Source organism: Siphateles boraxobius, unplaced genomic scaffold (assembly GCF_051911475.1).
Source record: "Siphateles boraxobius isolate OS27281-9 unplaced genomic scaffold, OSU_SipBor_1 26, whole genome shotgun sequence".
Lineage (NCBI taxonomy): Eukaryota > Metazoa > Chordata > Actinopteri > Cypriniformes > Leuciscidae > Siphateles > Siphateles boraxobius.
Window position 1 is genome coordinate 25137042 of NW_027508876.1, and position 15342 is coordinate 25152383.

The window sequence follows — 15342 nt, forward strand, 5'->3', positions numbered from 1 at the left end:
ATGTGCTTTTTTAAAAATCATTATATTTAATAGGGTCTATATTTGATGACTGTGCTATCAAAATAAGAATGCAATTATTATTTTTTTGAAGATAAAAACAAAATTAATAATAATTCAAATACAAAATATTTGATTAAAACTTAATTAACAACAATAATAACACTTATTTTAATTATATTAAGTATATTTTAAAGTGTATTTTTTTCAATTAAAAAGTCAGCAATCAGAAACAAAAGACATTTAAGTAAAACGTCACCTTAAATGTTAAATGCACAAAATATTAATAACTCGCAGTCGCTGCATTCATTTTCATGTTAACTAGAGTTTTGCTTTCATGAGCAGGCAAATCAATAATGATTGAACTTATGAAAACAAGAAAGCAGCGAAACTGTCCGTGTGATAAACAGGCTCGTCAACTCTATTAAAATACTTAATCAATGACTAATGAGGCGAGGAGTCAATTCTCATTTATCGGAAATGCTGTCTTCACACAAACTGACAAATATGTCGGGACTCTCCCACACAGTTTACTAATATTTATCAGAATCGACGGGAGCTGTAAAAAAGTCTGACAATGTGCTGACGCATCAAATCCGCTGGTAAGCAAACAGTTATTTAATCAAGTGTTTCCTGTGATCATCATTGCGTTTCTCCTCTTGTCAGGTGTCGGATATGTATCAAACACTTTCCTGATTTATTCTCCTTCCTCTCAGAACTTGCAATTGGTGTGTTTCCGATCAAGGCAACCAGGAGTCAACTCAGCTGATGAAGAAGTCTTCAGAGACCGCAGCCAATCAAAGTGCTGCTCCTCACAGTTAACGAGTGTGGTTCATTATGTGCTTAGATTTGCATGAGGTAACTGGCAGTCTGTCATACCATATGAGATGCAAAATCACTCATCATTTTATTTAGAAGAATTAGAGATAATCTACAGAGTGCAATGAGATGGGAGAATAGCCACGCTATATTTTCCAAATATATTGGTTAGAAACACCATACTGTGTGCAACAGGGGTGTGAACCATTCATTACTGAATTGAGAATGCCTTTAGTTTCAAATGTAGGATGCAGAATTGCAATTTGATTTTGAATATAAGGAAGTAGAATTGAAATTCATATAACTAAGATTTCACCCAAAAATCATTTACTCACCCTCAAGTTGTTCCAAACCTGTATGAATGTCTTTCTTCAGCTGAACACAAAAGATGATATTTTGAAGAAATAGAATCAGAAAGAGCTTTATTGCCAAGTGTGCTTGCACACACAAGGAATTTGTTTTGGTGCTGAGGCTTCCAGTGGACTATACAAATACAACAAGAAACATGAAACATAATACTACAAATTATAAGAATAAAGAATAAACATATAAATATATGAGAATAAAAAGTATCATAGTTAGGTTTAGTCAGAATAGACATTTACAGATTATGAACATATTTACAGTGTTTTGAATATTATAAGAAATAAATCTAAATATAAGTATAAGTATCACCTGAGTTGTAGGATATTGCACTAAACAGTGGGAGTATTGCACTTAAAGGCATATGCCTTGGGAGGTGTGTTAACTGTTCAGAAGGGAAATGGCCTGTGGGAAGAAACTGTTCCTGTGCCGAGATGTTCTTGTGGCCAGTGATCTAAGTCTCCGTTTTGACGGTAACCGTTCAAACAGGTGGTGACCAGGGTGAGTGGAGTCTGTGATGATTTTACAGACTCTGGAAGAGTCTCACTCTGGAAGAGTACAGGTCCTGGAGGGATGGCAGGGGGGCACCAGTGATCCTCTCCGCAGTCCGGACTGTCCATTGTAGTCTCCTGATGTCTGATTTGGTAGCTGAACCAAACCAGACAGTGATGGATGTGCATAAGACAGACTCGATGACGGCTGAGTAGAACTGAATCAGCAGCTCCTGTGGCAAGTTGAACTTCCTCAGCTGGCGAAGGAAGTACAGTCTCTGCTGTGCTTTTTTTACAATGGAGTCAATGTGATTGTCCCACTTCAGATCCTGAGAGATGGTAGTGCCCAGGAACCTGAATGACTCCACTGCTTCCACAGTGCTGTTCATGATGGTGAGTGGGGGGAGTGCTGAGCTGTTCCTCCTGAAGTCCACGATCATCTCCACTGTTTTGAGCGTGTTCAGCTAAAGGTTGTTGTAACTGCACCAGACAGCCAGCTGTTCAACCTCCAGTCTGTAAGCAGACTCGTCACCGTTCCGGATGAGACCGATGACAGTGGTGTCGTCGGCAAATTTCAGGAGCTTGACAGTGGGGTCTTTAGAAGTGCAGTCATTAGTGTACAGGGAGAAGAGCAGTGGGGAGAGAACGCACCCTTTAGGAGCACCAGTGCTGGTGGTGAGAGTCCTGGATGTGTGTTTCCCCAGTCTCACTCGCTGCTGCCGGTCCGTCAGGAAGCTGGATATCCACTGACAGATCGAGGATGGTATGGAGAGCTGGGTCAGTTTGGCTGTGAGAAGATCAGGCATGATGGTATTGAAGGCTGAACTGAAGTCCACAAAGAGGATCCTTGCATAAGTCCCAGGTCTGTCGAGATGTTGCAGGATATAATGCAGTCCCATGTTGACTGCATCATCCACAGACCTGTTTGCTCTCTAAGCAAACTGAAAGGGATCCAGCAGGGGTCCAGTGATATCCTTCAGGTGGGCCAACACCAGTCTTTCAAACGACTTCATGACCACAGACATGAGAGCGACAGGTCTGTAGTCATTAAGTCCAGTGATTTTGGGTTTTTTGGGGACCGGAATGATAGTGGAGCGTTTGAAGCAGCAGGGAACTTCACACTGCTCCAATGATCTATTGAAGATCTGTGTGAAGACCGGGGCCAGTTGTTCAGCACAGTCTTTTAAACAAGCAGATGAGATGCCGTCTGGGCCTGAGGCTTTCCTAGTCTTCTGTTTTTTGAAGACTCGGCTCACGTCCTCCACACAGACCTTAAGCTCAGGTTGGATGGCGGGAGGTGCAGGAGGTGATGGTGAATGTGTGAAGTCCAGGTTAGAGCCGGTGTGTGGTGTGAATGAGGGCTTTTCAAACCTGCAATAAAATGAATTTAAATCGTCTGCCAGGTGTTGATTGTCCACAGATCGGGGGGATGGTGACTTGTAGTTGATGCCATTCCAGACTGATAATGGGTCGTTGGATGAAAACTGTTTTTTCAGTTTTTCAGAGTAGCTTCTTTTAGCAACTCTGATCTCCTTTGTCAGTCTGTTTCTGGCCTGGTTATACAAGATTTATCCCCACTTCTGTAAGCATTCTCTCTTTGGCATGACAAATGTGTTTGAGTTTCCCAGTAAACCATGGTTTATCATTAGTGAATGATGAGAATGTCCTGGTAGGAATGCATCCATCCTCATAGAAACTTATATATGATGTTACAGAATCTGTGAGCTCATCCAGATCGGTGGTAGCAGCTTCAAAAACAGTCCAATCAGTGCAATCAAAGCAGGCCTGTAGATCCTGCTCTGCTTCATTGGTCCATCTTTTAACAGTCCTTAACACAGGTTTAGGTGATTTCAGTTTCTGCCTGTAGGTCGGAATAAGATGAACCAAACAGTGATCAGAGAGCCCTAAAGCTGCTCGTGAAACGGAGTGATACGCATTCCTTATTGTGGTGTAACAGTGGTACAGTATATTACTGTCTCTGGTGGGACATGTAACGTGCTGTCTGTATTTTGGTAGTTCACGGGAAAGATTTGCTTTGTTAAAATCCCAAATAATTATTAGAAGAGAGTCCGGGTGCCTTTGTTCCTTTTCAGCTATTTGTTCAGCCAGCTGTTGTAGCGCCGCGCTCACGCACGCGTCTGGAGGGATGTAAACATTCACGAGAATGAAAGAGGAAAACTCCCGTGGCGAGTAGAAAGGTTTAAAAGAGCATATCTTGTTCAGTGTTGTTATATCTGAACACAAATTTTCGTTAATGTAGAAACACAATCCACCACCTCTCGTTTTCCCTGTTAGCTCCGGGATGCGATCCGCTCGGAACAGCTGGAAGCTGGCAGATGTATTGCGTTGTCCGGTATGGCTTCACTCAGCCAGGTTTCAGTAAAGCACAGAACAGCAGAGTTAGAAAAATCCTTGGTAATCCTTGTGAGGAGAAGTAGTTCGTCCATTTTGTTAGGAAGGGATCGGAGGTTCGCAAGATGAATGCTGGGGAGTGCAGTGCGCAGGCCGCGCTCGCGGAGTTTAACCAGCGCGCCGGCACGCTTCCCGCGTTTGCGTCTGACCGCGCGTTTGAACAACAACGCTGCACCTCCGACGAGAATGTCCAGCAAAACGTCTGAATAATCAAAAACTGTATAGTTTTCTGGTGTGTGTTTCCTAATGTCCAGTAGTTCGTCTTTGGTGAAACTGATAGGAAAATAATGACTAAACACAGGACAAACGAACAAAAACAACACAATAGCTGGAGAGCTCCACACCGAGGCAGCCATCTGCGGCGCCATCTTGGTCAGTAACCCAAGAATGACCAAGAATAACCAAGAATGTCAGTAACCAAACAGTTGATGGGCCCATTGAATTTCATAATATTTTTTTTCTTTTCATATAATAGTCAATGGGGCCCATCAACTGTTTGGTTACTGATATTTTTGAAAATATCTTCTTTTTGGTTGAACTATCCCTTTAACTATAGGGAAAGGTGGTCAAGAAAAACTTTGAATGTTGGCTCGAGAAAACTTTTTTTTTTTTAGTTTGAAAAAACCATGACATTTTATAGGCCGGATGGATGGATGGATGGATGGATGAATTAATTTCACAAATAATTGCAAAGAAACTGCAAGTAACATTGAATTAAGCATTACATTTTGAAGTAGAAAAACTGAATTAGTATTTTCTTGTAAAACATACTCCAATAATCAGTTTTATTTACAACTTCGAAAATATATATTGTTAAAGTGTGTAGATAGAGATAGATAGAGCCATTTCTTCGGTTTTGAACTTTATACAACCCTGATGTACAACAGTACAGTTCTGTCATGTTTGAGTTTTGGAGGTTTGTTTCTCAAAGTGGAATCAGGTTTACAAACAATTAAATTTGACAGTAGTAATATTTCCACATGTTCTACTAAATACAAAGATGTTTTCCTTTCATTAGTGATCAGAATTATGTTAATGAAAAGTCCACAGTAGGATTTTTGCAATCTTCACAGCATGAAAATCAAAAAACGACATAATTTCCCCCTCATTTGACCAGCTCTCATTTATTCCCCATCAGCTCCAATCAACATAATCTGTTTCAGTTTGACCCACATCTACAGCCTAAGAATAAGACTTGACTGAGATTTTGTCTGTTTTTATCCTGTTGTGAAACAAATTAGAAATAAATCAACCCGCTCGTCTGAACATCAGGCGGCCCGGATAGACATATTAACGTAATTTACATGAGCACCACAGGAAAATCCAGTCGACCGCTGGCCAGGTCTCATTAAATTAACGTGATAATGTCCCATTCTAATTTACAATTACTCCCTGCTTTCAAAATGATGCTATTGAACCCCGGATCCACCCTGCTGTCATTGAAAATCAATGATGTAACGTTTGCTTGAGCTCACAAGAGGTACAATTAACTGATCACATTATCCTAAAGAAAACTCATTCCAGCTAATACAGTGTTTATCTTGGTCCTCTGAATGATTCACAGTGAACTCAAGGAGCAAATTGTACGTGATCCGTGCACTATTGGGATAATCACTATTACGGTAATACTTGGGGTTAAGGATTTGAACAAACCCCTGGGATGATCTGGGATATGTTTAAACATGATCTGAATACATCCAAGATTGTGCAACTTAACCACTCTCAACTATGCCAGTATGGGGTCAGTATGGTTTGTTAAAACATTTTTTTAAAAGAAATTAATACTTTTACTAAGCAAGGACGCTTTAAATTGATCAAAAGTGGCTTTTACATTGTTACAAAAAATATTTGTTTAAATAAATGTTGTTCTTTTGAACTTTCTATTTATCAAAGAATCCTGAAAAAAAAAGTAGCAACTTTTTTCAACATTGATAATAATTAGAAATCATCATATCAGATTGATTTCTGAAGGATCATGTGACACTGCAGACTGGAGTAATGATGCTGAGCTTTTGCATCCCAGGAATAAATTACTTTTTAAAATTTGTTCAAATAGAAAGCAGTTATTTTAAATAGTAATAATATTTCACAATATTACTGTTTTTATTTTGATCAAATGAATGCAGCCTTGAATATAAGACTTCAAAAACATCATACCAACACTAAACTTTTGAGTGGTAGTGTATAATGAGAATTTTTCTTTTTATTCTGCCCTTGTTATTTTAATTGTTGTAAAAATACAACAGACATGGTTTACCTGAATTGATGCAATGTTTCATAATATATGTGTAATTTTGCATTTTTGTGTGGGTAATGTAGCTGTAAATACAATCCAGCTCAAGATTGGCTCAGTACGAAACCTCCTACAACACCCTAGCAACAACCCAGAATTCCCAAGTAACCACATAGCAACGCCTTGGTACCATGGCCGTGAAATTTGGTTTATTTATTCACAGTTGATTATGTACCATAATTAGCACTGCGCCCTGTAAAAAAGTCCCATTAAACATTGTTACAGCAAGATGATAAAAAAAACAAAGGAACACAGTCTTTCAAAAGCAATCCATCCATCTGTTCGCTCTCCTCTTTTATGCCGTGATATATTTTATCCTTGCCTATTTGCTTTATGTCCATACATTCCTAGAATAAAGAGTTCACATGAATGTAAAATGAGATTTGCTCATTACGAGTTACAGCAGTTTGGTGGCCCACAGGTCTAAAACTGCTCATTTAGTTTCATCTCTATCATTTCTCTCTCTTTCTGTCCTTTAATTGCCATCTCTTCCAAGGTCCTTTCTCTGTATCTGCTCTCCTGACTCTAACTGTATGAATATTTGTGGCTACAGATTACATCAAGTCTGTGTTAGCTTTGACTGGTAGAATTGCCAGAATTGCAAAAAAAATAAAAAATAAAAATTGTTTGCATTAAAGCAGGGCATCTTTTCTCGCTTTAATTCGACGTGAGATGATTTCTTAGGGTGCGTGTCAGTCTGTTGATGCAGATCTATTTTATATTTACGTGTTTTGGCTTGTGTGAGCTTGACGTAACATGTTTTGCAGGAGAGGTCAGCGTCGGTTTTCTATATTCATGTTTTATTTTTAAATGTATTTATTCACTCATATTACTTAAAACCTCCACCTAAACAAAGGCTGCATGTACATTCCATGGTTCAAGTGACCCAGTTACCATTTTATCCTCCATGGCAAACATTGGATTTGAAAAAGCTCATGGATTCTGATATTCTCAGATCGGTTTCAGGCCTCTTTCATGTGGAAATAAATCTGGTATGAATCGGATATGTACATTTACATCTGCCATGCAAGCGGACAGATCGGAAATTCCCCCGTCAATATGAGCCTTACGTCGTTGAAAAAGCGACGGTGGTGAATTACATCAACTCATTTGGACATCGACCGCGATCACATGACTCATTTTCATGGGCGAAATGGAGGATGAAGGCTCAACCCAGTGTTTTGCTGACCTGTTACAGCTTGTCATTTTGTCTGCATCTACTGCAAATCGTGCCGTTTTTCTACTTTTGGCCTTTTTGGCCTAAGCGTTTCCGTCTACCATGGGTTGCTTTGCCAAGTGTGTAGTGTAAATGCAGATATCGGATATGGGTTATTTTTAAAAGAAGATGTAAGCTAGTTGTCTAAAAATTGTAGATGGTAAACAAATTGGAATTGGGCATGAAGTCCTGCAGTGTAAATGCGGCCAAAGTCTTCATCCTCACAAAATGTTTGTACTGTTTGTCCCTGCAGGTCATTGAAGTCACTCCTTCAACTAATATGCTTAAAAGTATCAGCACAGCCACTTTTGAAGTGATGGTTCCTTCACAGACCATTGTGCATCAAGAGTGCCAGGTCGGCTTCAATAAATACATTTTTTCCTTTTCTTTTTTACCTTTCTAATGCAGCAATACATCAATGACTTCAGGAACACTTGAAAATATCTGAATGTCATTGCATTAAATAACACGTCTGCAAACAAATGATGCTAGAACTTCTCTGAAGCATTTGTGCAATGACTTTAAACTGGTGTCAAGGTGATTTCATCACAATAAATTCGAATGTGTTTCAGTAACATTTGACAACCTGAAAGCTCTGCAATATTTTAGTAAAATGGTACTTGCTTTGAGATTTTATATAACGTAATGGCGTTTATTAAAGCAATAAGCTCAGAGAAGCAGTGGTTTACCATGAATTTAGACCAGCAAAGGGCCATTGGTAAATCACGGCTTCATGGGGCTTATTGCTTTTATAACATGGACGGTTGGTCTATAAAATATTTATTTTATTGAGGTCACAGGTGTATGTTTATAGAGTCATTTACAATGGCTTCGAACTCGGCTTAACCAATCAAAATCGAGGAATGGATTTATCCTTTTTATAAAGTGTTTTAAGTGTTGCCTCCACGCCCAAATAATTTCCAGGGTATGAAGCCAACACACATACATTTGATAATGTTTTTTTTTATACCATGGTATGTCTGAATACTCGATTCTGATTGGCTGGAAGGTAAGCAATAAAACAGTTTCATGCACAGGTAGTCAGTCAGTATCAGTTTAATCACCGCTCTATTTTAACTCTTTCCCCACCAGCGTTGGGGGAAAAACACATGGATTATTCTTTACATATAAACTTGAGTCACAGACTTGTCAGATGCTTCCATTTAAATAATCTAAAATACAGGCAGGGGTTTTCATTCTGTGTTCTGGAGGTGCAAAAGTAGGACACAATTATTAATATTATTATTTTAATTTGTCTTGAAAATTTATTTTCAGATCTATCAAAGTCAATATGTTACTTTTATGATATAAATAAAATATAAAATTTAATGCAGTTTTACACATTTAATGCATTTTTGATGTCTGATGTCAAAATTCAGGCTCATCTATCCTTACACTTAATATAATACTTTAGTACAAAGAACATATAAAAACAAACTATTTCATTTTGGAAACAAGATTAATATTTAATCATAATATTTTATTTAACACAATGCTTAATATTTTTCCACACATTCTTACTTGTAGTACCCTGATTTGAATAGTTTGATACTTACTGTAAATACTTACTAATAGCTGATTAAGTCTTATTTTAAGCTTTGCATATCTATTTTTTCTTACAGTTTATGTTGTAGGGAAGTTATATTTGTAAACTCGCGTCTTCTTTTTTTCATATCTACTTAAAGAGATTTGGTTACAATAGCTTTCTAAATTGCTTCTCTATTCTAAACTTGAAAATATTATAATTTTTTTTACTCAACCCCGCCACAAACAAAAGGAAATGCTGACTCCATTGAGTGCTATTAATTGCTTTCCCATTCGTTCTGCTGATCTCCTGAAGATTAGATTGTAGCGCTTTGTCAGACGGACTCGTGTTATTAATTATCATTCCACTGCAATTTCGGGTCAAGGAAATTATATTTTGGAGAGAATCATCTGAAATGCAATAAGAGCTCTGGGCATATTGTACATTAGAAATGAAGTGTGTTAACCTGTTTACGGCCTCTGGTAGATGCAGTATGCTTTTGATTGTCGAGGTTTTGTTTTCTAACCTATTATTTTCAAAGATAATAATCATAAAGATAAATGTTATGTTTTTCCACAGTGTAACCTTAGACACTAAACAGCTGTCTTGTTCCATTTTTTCTTCAGGTTGGAAACCACAGTTATTTCCAAAACACCTCTGACATCTTTGGAAAGTGTTTAGAGATCATGAACTTACAAATGCATGAACACTTTGTGTGTTTTACCCCGAGTTGGTTCAGAACCACTTGGGAATTAGTGAGGAACACACCTGCTGTGAACACCAGTCGAGCATGAAACCGACTCCGATATTTGAATTGAAGGTATGTTTTTCTCTGAGTATCTAAATGTTGGTTAAAGTTAGTCGGTTCCTTTCACAAAGCTTCATATGGATTCAGGTGACTTGGAATATAGTGGCCACCCAGCAAGTAATTTTGCGGTTAAAAGACGTCTAATAGCCGTCCAAACACAGCCCTGACGTCTAGGCTAAAACAAGGCAAAATATGGGCTGTCTGAATCTTTAATAGACGTCTAACTATAGTATAGCCCAACAATAGATGCACAGGCTACGCATAGAACATGTCAAAGAAATGAAACCAAACACCTTGTGATCACTGTTGACTTTGCTTACATGATGGAATATCATACATCTCGCAAGTTATTTTGGCAAAAACGACATGTAACCAAATTCAAGGTTATTTTGGATAGAAGTGGGTTACTCATAGCCGGATTATATCGGGTCTATCGTTAATCTAGTCGGTGAAATGACGGCTATTGCTTGCTGGGCACTTAAAAAGCATCCATCCATGGTCATGAACTTTGATGGAAATAAACTATGTAAGGATTCTTCAAAATTCTCGTTTTGTGTGGAAGAAAAGTAGCAACACAGGTTAGGAACACTTGAGGGTGCTTGATTTTTGCAGTACTTTGATCAGAACGTTTTATACACCTCATTGTTCCTGAAAGTCTTATTTCTTTATTTCGTATTCTGTGTTTTCATTCATCCATATTTCTCACTATTTTACACCATCATTCTTTCCCCCATCCTCCCCTCTCTGTTCTAAGTAAGCTAAATGTTTCAGCAACTACCGTCTCTGTGGCAGGTTAAATTAGGCAGAAATCACTCCTGGGAGCTGAGAGGATGAGTAAAACAGACGGAGGAAGAATCCCAGTACCTGGAAACACATGCTCTGTTCTCTAGAAAGACAGCTGACCTAGGTATTAAATGTAGAATGAAAAACTCCTCCATTATATAGTATAGTGCCGCTGATTAATGTTTCGCGGTCAAGTGAACCATGCCGTGTATTGATTAGTTCCCAGAGAACATGTTTCCAGCCTGCAGGCCTCCAGTTAAATGCTGATCATTAAAGCAACAACAAAGGTTAGAACCATTAGCAGGGCCACATGCAATATTGCACAAGTCCCTGAGAGGACTAATCTGTTACTGGTTTAATCAGGGTTTTCTTTTCTAATTCATTGAGTAAGTCACAAGATATTTAGGATGATTGTAGAAGGTGTCAGTGAGTGCAGAATGCATGATGTGTTTGGAGGTGGAAAAAAAATGAGTGGAGTCTGCAGTTTATGTAAACACGATTAATGACTGCAGAATGAATTAAATCGAATAACACAAAAAAATGCATTAGACTGATTATGCAGCAAGCAGATGGAAACCCATTGTATTTTAATAAATATATTTACCCCCAGTTTCACAGACAAGAATTGTATGTTTAAGCTGTTTTAACTTAAAGTAGCTTGCAATGACATATCTTAACAAACTGTATGTCAGTGCCATTGTTTTGTCTCAAGATGAACATTATTATTGTTTTTTCTATGGCACGTTTATTAAAGCTACTTACATGTCCTAATTGAACTAAGGGCTAATCCTGGCTTAATCTAAACCCTGTCTGTGAAACCAGGCCTTAAAATAGCCGGTGTTGTATCGAATTCTTTGACGACCGAATTATGTGATCGCTCTTCACATAGTAGGGTTAGTATTAGCTCAATACAGCTCCTACGTGTAACACAAAGAGCTGTGCGAGTAAACCTCACTCCCCTGGCATCAAAATGCACATTAGCGATCTACGAGGCTGCAGATTTTAGCGTCCTTGTTAGCGTGCACACCTCCCATGCTGGAAACGCCTGTTCGAATCCTCCTTGGACTGGTGGGAGTATAACTGGAAGGGTTACATACAGTGACAGAATTCGGCGCAACATGGTGCGATTCAGAATCATTTCAGTTCATTTTGTTGTACGTGTTTTAAAAATCCAAACTTGTCCAGAGTGACATCAGACTAACATAATAGCTTCATGTTTTTACTTTTTGGAATCTTTGTTATTTCTTTAAAAACTTCTGAGTTTTGTGCATTAAGCAGGATGCACACTGTGGTGTGCTTAACTGTGTTTTAGCAAATCTTTTGAGTGAACAAATCGTGGATGAAAACCGAGTTAGGGCTGGTTTACACAGAATGCATTTTTGCTGTTAAAAACGCGAGATGCTGGTCAGTGGAATGAATAAAAGCGCAAGGTCTATGCGTTTTTAAAAACTTGAGCACCGCATTTTTAGAACGCTGTGTCATGCGCGAGACGCTGCAAATACGTGAGGCAGCGGTTATGCACGTTCGTGATTTGCTTTTTACATTGAAAAACAATGGAAAAGTAGCGCAGTGGAATGGAAAAATGCATTCTGTGTGAACAGCCCCTTAAAAGTGTTTGATCTTCTATGTCATCATCATCGATGTTTAAACAGGCAGTTTTTTTGTAGATTTGTAATCGCGCAAGTTTTAAAAAAAAACCATGAAACTATGACTAGTTTTGGATGTAGAGAAGCTTTTTTTGCGAATCGTTTGAAAAAATGATTCATTGATTCATTTGCAAGAGAATCGTGGCAAAAAAAGAATAACGTTTGAAGTCTTTTGTTGCCACCTACTGGTGTAACTAACGAAGTAACCTGCTGAAAAGGGGCAGTGAAAGACAGATTCAAGATTGCATTTTTTATCAAATTTTTGTATAAAATGTCTGAATATGTGGCAGTCCGATGAAATGATGAGTACTGGAATCTATATAAGGCCTATTTGTCAGGAAATTAAAGCGATTGAATGCATTGTATTGGGGTTTACAGTAGGCTATTCCACAACGCAATCTTTATTGTACTGCACATTTTGGAAAACTTTTTAGGTTATGCCATTACTCTTTTCATACAAATTAAGTTTTTAGTAAGCATGGTATAAAAATATGCCATCTGTTGGTAGCTTGTGTGGTTGTTTGCTTGTGTGAAACGTCAGTAAGGCGTGGAGAGTAGAATGAACCCCACGTGCAAGTCAATATTCTGAGAAATAGAGCTAATTTCTTCCTGCCGCTGGAATCACTTTAGCACAGTCCGATTAATGAGGATAATGAGCTCTCACTGCAGTTGTGGCTCCTAGCTGGGCTGCATCGATGCACATCTGCCTGGAGACACTCATAACGACATTATGTATCAATGTTTTCAAAATCTCATATATAATGTTATTTAAAAGAACACCAGCCGCTTTAAGTAAAAGAACTTGGTAATTACAGCAACATATTTACAGCATGTTTAAGTCTATCACTTAAATTATGAAATAGAACGTTTTCATAAAAATACCATGGAAATGGTGCAAGATAAGAGAATACATTTGCCAACATCTTAATAAGCCTGTATACACAGAGTATTATTTTTTTTGGCATGAAAAACATGCCCGGTAGGAACAATGTGACCCTAAAGTATTTCATTCTAGAATTATTTTTCTTCCATTTTTTTTCTTTCAGAAGATTTGGGGTGTTAATATTTTTGATACTTTTTTGAGCAAATGTTTTATATTTGATACATTCTCATATAAAATAATTTTGTTATAATTTTTCTATTTTATTTGTCAATTTGTTTTTTTATTTAGTTTAGTTATTGTATGTTTTTACATTATATTCTGTTTTAGTTTGTTTTGTTTCAGAGTTTTCTAGTTTCTGTACATTTAGTTTTTTTGTGTTAATATTTTTGATGCAATTGTTGTGAGCAGATGTTTTAGACATATTTTATACGTTCTCATAAAATTCTTTGTTTTCTACTTCGTTTTTTTTAATTTAGTTGTTATTGTTCGTTTTTTTATTATATAGGCTAGTTTTACTTTTTTCATTTCCATTTTTATCAGTTTAGCTATTGTTAGTTTTTCAGTGCAGTTGCGTTTTACTAAAACTAACATTTTACATTTTGACAAAAATTGTTTAAAAAAAACATGAATTTATGGTAATTTTATTTTAATATTAGTTAATTTTTTGGTTATGAAAATGTATTTTTTTAGCTTAGTGTCAGTTTACACCAGTTATGTTCACAGCTGAGGGTGAGTGATGTTTGGATTAGGAAAATGAGGAAACATGATAATGGTAAAGGAGGATGAACACAAAAATGCTCTGGGGAAATATGTTCAAATGTGTTTATTGATCAATGAAATGGATCGTCAACAGATACATCACAAATACAGGGATACAGACAGAATGAAAAAAGTATAAACATGTTTTTCAGACTTCATTTGGAATCGTTTAACATAATCAATATGGCAAGATGATAAACAGGATGATGAGGATGATTGAGAATAGCACAGATGCTGATGAGTTTGAGGAATTGATATCCTGATCATGTCGCAAAGCAAACAGAAAACCACATCCTTTCTAAAGTTACAGAAACTGTAAACATGAATCAGGGTCTAGCACCAACATGTAGCCGATGGACGGCACAACCTTTGACACCTGACTTAGCTTGAGCTTAAGGCCTTCACAGAACACACAGGAAATATATACGCAAGCCTTACTTACACTCCATGCATCATCGCGGCTAGAGCTACATTAGCGCAAATACATTATTCCTGCACGGACCATAGTCAAATCAAGTTTAAATCCATAAGGTCTAAAATAATAACAGCACCAAAAGTTTACAGGATGACGCTCACCAGTGTAGGCCCAGTTAGCACCACAGGTTCTGTCGGCTAGACAGAAAACTTTCAGGGAGAGAGAGAGAGCAGACTTGCTGTTCTTACACCGAACCACAGATTAGCTTCTTAGCAATCAGCTACACATAAGCGCTGCACGCGCGTCTGTTGGACATTTCTCACAAAGGACGATCAACTAGTCGACTAGACATTCAAAAACTACTTTAATTGGTTCAAATTATGAGTTTAATCAGACGTTTTAATATTTTTGTTGCCGTTAAAATAATTTACAGATGCAGACGGTTTTAGCAAACTGAGCTTTAGCATGGTGACTAATTTAGACTTTCAACATGCTAAAACGTAGCTTCCATCAAAAAACAAATTCGTTACCTTCTACAATACATTTCAAGAAAATGATTGTCAGATGAATATATATTTTAATATAATATAATATGATTATTAATATTGTAATTTTTATATATTTTATGTACACTACCTTTAAAAAATTTAGGGTTAGGAAGATTTCCCCAAAGAAATGCATATATTTATTCAGCAATGTCATAGACATTTTTTATCATTTGATAAAAAAAAAAAATAAAAAAAATTATCATGTTATAAAAAAATATTATGGTTTGCAGATATTAATCAGCAGAAATGCTTTCAACATTGATGATAATATGAAATGTTTATTGGGCAGCAAATCAGCATTAGAATGATTTCTGTAGGATCATGTGACACTGAAAACTGGAGTAATGACGCTGAAAATTCAGCACAGGAATAAATTACATTGTA

General features: G+C 37.2%; 1 long non-coding RNA gene across 1 annotated transcript; it reads left to right on the top strand.

Annotated features, from left to right (window-relative positions):
- The first annotated feature begins 750 nt into the window (after nucleotides 1-750).
- Nucleotides 751-11249, top strand: LOC143751520 (uncharacterized). The gene is made up of 4 exons (XR_013207264.1): nucleotides 751-855; nucleotides 7845-7946; nucleotides 9743-9936; nucleotides 10717-11249. It is a non-coding gene; the product is annotated as an uncharacterized LOC143751520 (long non-coding RNA).
- Nucleotides 11250-15342: the final 4093 nt, after the last annotated feature.